A 5,045-nucleotide genomic window follows, 5' to 3' on the forward strand; every position below is an offset into this window, starting at 1 on the left:
AAAAATTAAAATATGTATATATAAAAAAAAAAAAAGAAAAGAAAAAGAATGTCCCAAGGTCAGCAGATCATGGCAGGCTGCTCAACACCAACTTGGCTATATGCAGGGTTCAAGCATGCCATAAGTTGGAAACCATTCCCAAAGCTGCTGCTTATGTATGGGAAGCAGACCACATCCCTAAAGTAGCTACTCATCTGCTTGTGGTAGATCCCACCATGGAGCTGACTGCCATTCTCATCATGGGAAATAACTACCACCAGCTGCCCAGCCACTCAACCAGACCCAGCCAAGTACCACATACATGTATTTTGGTTTCCATAAAAATTCTTTCAAGTTTAAAGAAAGGGCAAGATATTTTAATATAATGTGGACAATGAAAGGCACATGAGTTTAAATTTCATCTCACATGATTGCACATGATTTCTATCTAAGGTACAGAAAGTTGTCAAAGTAAGTAAAACAATTGCTGGGTTCTATGTTCTAAGCTGTTATTTTCTTTTTGGTCAAACAGAATAGAAATAGCAATCCATCTGTGGGTCTACTTAAATTTATAAAACGGAATCCCTTCATAATGTATTTGTACAAAAATAAACACAAAGCAAACTTCCCTATCCTATCTATGAAGCTCAAATCCAAAAACCTATTCCTCAGACCACCAAATGTAGTTCTAATATCACATGTTAATAAAAAGATTTTAGTGTCCACCTGCAATGTTGCCACCACACAAAAAAATATGATAAAACACAGCATTTTCAACTCATTAATCAATTTACAAATGAGCATATTCATTTATCAGCAAATGATTTTTTTTTGTTTCAGTCTGCCCCTCAGAGATGTAATAGTTTCAAATGTCCCATATGGAATGTTCAGACTGAATGATACACATCTAAGCACTGCACTCACATCTTATTAATTCCTCATTCAAGAGATATCCCAAGGGAGTCCATGTATTATCAATGACTTCTCATCATAGATATTTTCAGCATGCATTTATTGAGCCCCTATTATCTACTTTCATAGAGATACTGCCTCAGAAACCCAAGGAGGGGTCACTATATGTCAGAATCAGCTCGATGGCACTGATTTTGGTTTTTTTTTTCTGGTTTTATGGCTTTTTTATATGTATACTATGGGCTACCAGTTGCTGTAAGTAGCTGTAATTGATTGATTGATTGACTGATTGGCCTCAAGGAGTTTCTATCATTATGGACCTTAAAGAAAGAAATGTGGGGTAAGGGGAATGAAAATAGTTAAAACTAAAAAGGAATGAATCTTGCATTTTATGTTAATGTATTTAAAAAATGTTTAGCTTCCCCGTTAGTGACTTTGTAAGTTTGCTTTTATCCTCTTCTTTTTCAAGAGGTTTGGTGACTGTCCTATAAGAATTATCCCAATGATTATGAGCATAGAAACTTTTACTACACACAATGGAATGTCCAAGGGACACTCCAGAGAACTGGGTATTGATACAAACATCATGGGGCTGAAGAGTTTGGGTCATATGTTTTATTGCGAAAGAAGAGTTTTTTTGCCTTTCAAGTTCTGGATTTTTATTTTTAATTGAATAAATATTGTTGTACACCCACCACATGCCCAACATACTCTACAAGGCAATCAAAATACAAAAATGAAGAAGATATGGTCCCTGCTTTCATGAAATCAGTCTTCAGAAGGCTTATAAATAATAATCACACTAACACACTGCCAACGAGTCAGATCCGACTCATAGCAACCTCTCCCTGGTTTCCAACAGAAGTGGATTGTAATGCTGCTCATCACAATGTCTGTTGTTGTTGTGTGCCATCCAGTCGGACCTGACTCATAGCAACCCCTCCTTGGGTTTCCAAGGCAGTATCACTATGGAAGTAGATTGCCCCACCTTCCTTCGGAGGAGTGTCTGGTGGGTTTGAACCGCCAGCCTTCTGGTTACCAAATGCCTTAGGCACTACGCCACCATAGTCTAGGTTATTGAAAAGACTAGGTTTCATCCATTTCATATTCTTTCTTTCTCCTATAAAGCCCCCATTCATCCCAAGGATCACTACAGATTCATTCCTCTCCTTTAATCCAAACATTTAAACAGAGCACAAGCCCTTTTGACCCTACCTTCTAAATTACTCTCAGACCAATTCTTACTGCCACTACCACTCTTTCTACCAATGATGCAATGATCTCTATATTTATCAGAATTTGTTTCAGTAGGAAGGAATAGGAACATACTGGGAGCTCTTGTAACATAGTGCCTAAGGCACTTGACTGCTAACAGTGAGGCTGGCAATGTACTTCCCTAGTGATACTGCCTTGGAAACCCAAGGAGGGGTCGCTATGAGTCGGGTTCAACTCGACAGCACATAACAGCAGCAACAACAACAACACAGCACTTACTGACCAAAAACCAGGACTCCTTACCTGTCAGTACTCTTCACCTGTCAATTCTGCTTCACTGTATACTGTAGCCTTTTCTTTGCTACTGCAATGGCTTTACTCCAAGCATCAGGGAAGATTGACTATGGCAGATCCAGGTTTCTACATTTCCATTTAGGAAACTTAAAAGAAAGAATGCTCTGTCCCCTTGCTAGCATACTTAAAATTCTAATCCTGGAATCTGATTACCTAACTTGAGTCACATGCCTAGTCCTTAAACAGAACAGGTGCCCAGGGAGGGATCCCAGAACAGCCCATGCCTAAGAGACATGTACATCTCCCTAACTGAAGGGAAGGGGTAAGAAGTGACTGGAGCCCTCATCAAAAACTTATGGAGTAGAAGAAGATTAGTTACTCATAGAAAAAGGAAAAATGCTGTTGCCAAAAATGGGGAAGGGATATTTAGCAGACAAACTGACATCCGCTATGGAATCTTCTCTCTCTGCATCTCATTTGTCCTCTGCTAATCCATTCTCCAAATCTCTGCTGGAGTAGTCTTCCTCAAAAGCATCTCTCACTACTTTGCCTCCCCAAATTCCTTTAACAGCTGCTTTAAATTTTCTTAGTAACGTGTCCCCATCATGTCCCTGCCTCCTGTGCCATCCTTATCACCTCCAGGCAGACCAAACCTCTTTCAAGTCTCCAAACACTCCAGGCTATTTCAAACCCCCATTTCCTTGCTCCTCCCTGGAATGCTCTACTTTTCTCCACTTTGTTAATTTCTCTATTCATCCTTTGGAGTCCTTGAGTAGTGCAAATGGTTAACAAGCTGGACTGCTAACCAAAAGGGTGGTTGGTTCACAGGCACCTCAGAAGAAATTTCTAGTGATCTACTTCTGAAAACCAAGCCACTGAAAACTCTATGGAGAACAGTCCTACTGTGACACACACTGGGTCCCCATGAGTTGGAACCAACTCAGTGAGAACTGGTATCCATCCTTAAGAACCCATTCTACTATCAACAGTAATCTGCTTCCATACTCACCTCTCTAGGCCTCATATTTCTCATCTGCAATATGAGTGCTGGTTATTATTATCAATTTCCAGGGGAAATCCCTTCAAATATCAATGTGCTTCTCTGGTAACTGAAGGGTAAATCTGCTTTCATTTAAATGGCCAACAGGACTGACAAAAACCATGGAAATATGTCATATGACTTCTAGCAAATTTCTTTCTATCGAGTAGTAAAATGCTGCCTAACCCTGAAATCTTAGCTTTACTATAAATCAAAAATCTCAAACCTAAAAATAGTTGTTATGCAGTGTATGGAGGGAGTGTTGCTATAAATCAAAAGCAAATCACTTACAAATCAAATAAGAATTAAAAGAAGGAAGATGCAGGTTACCAATATGGTTGGAGGGCTATTGTAAAGACTAGAGTGTCTCTTAGATAACTTACTCTGGTTCCATTCCAGGATCCGGAAACCCCCTATTACTCATTCCTTGAGCATTATAATAAAATTTAGATTTGATCTTAAAGGACAGCACAATAAATCAGTGTCTTTCATTTTATTTATTTATTTCATTCATTCTTAATATATAGAATTGAGCAATATAAGCTCTAGAGTTACATTGCTTTGGTTCAAATATATACTCTGCCACTACATATGTGGCCTCAGAGAATTTGTTTGAACTCTTACTGTTTCTTGTCTGTAAAAGTGGAATAATAATAGTATGTCTTTCATAGAGGACTTAATGACATGCAAAGCACATAGAACAGTATTTAACACACAGTAGATATTCAATGGGTATTTTAATTGTATTATCTTCAGATTTTCAGTAGGACCATAAGGGAATAAAGAAAGCTAGAGGTAAGGTTACAAAAAGCCCATGTGAGAGAGGGGCTGGCGAGACAGTAGTGGGAGAGCAAGATCTAGATGCTGAACCTAGGCTCTGAAGGCATCCTTGTTTTACCAAAGGCTGGCCTTAATTAGGAGCAAGCCGAATGAGAGAGGATTTAATTATTTATTTGGGCCACTTCTCTGCCTTGGCCTCTCTCAGACTGGAAGCTTCTTTGTATAGGGGTCTGAGAGTGGGATTCTCATCTTCAATCTTTTGGCTGTTTTCTCCATGCTAACTTCAAATATGGAGGGGAAACTTTCAGAGATGTAAGGCCTGGATCCTATATAATCCAACAACAAAAAACAAAGCTTTCCTACTGTAATGTGGCAATTGCCCCACTCCCAATCTCACAGAGTGGTATGAGGGCCTACTAAACATGTCAAAAGTTTTTAAAAGACAGAAAAAAAAAACTGATAAGTGGTATAATTTTAGGCAAATTAATCTATTAGTCTTTTTTCGTTCCAAATCCTCAAGGAATTGCCATCACTTTACCAACCAGATACTAGCTAGGTTAGAGCCATTTCCCAATCTCTATTTTATTAAAGGAATAAATAACTATTTCAACTACACATTTTTACTTTCTTTTCATAAAAGCCCACAACCCAAATTCTCTGAGTCCAATATAACTTGGTTCCAAACATTGTGTGCAGAGAGAGATGTATTATGGAAAACCATGCCCCAGGATTAACTTTTAACATTGGATTAAATTTATTGCTGAACTGTTTAAGATAAAGTCAGATGATAAAAATAGAATATGACACATCATTGTTTTTAAGTCAT

This window comes from Orycteropus afer, unplaced genomic scaffold (assembly GCF_000298275.1).
Source record: "Orycteropus afer afer isolate SDZICR_OR568_19922 unplaced genomic scaffold, OryAfe1.0 scaffold00171, whole genome shotgun sequence".
NCBI classification, from domain to species: domain Eukaryota; kingdom Metazoa; phylum Chordata; class Mammalia; order Tubulidentata; family Orycteropodidae; genus Orycteropus; species Orycteropus afer.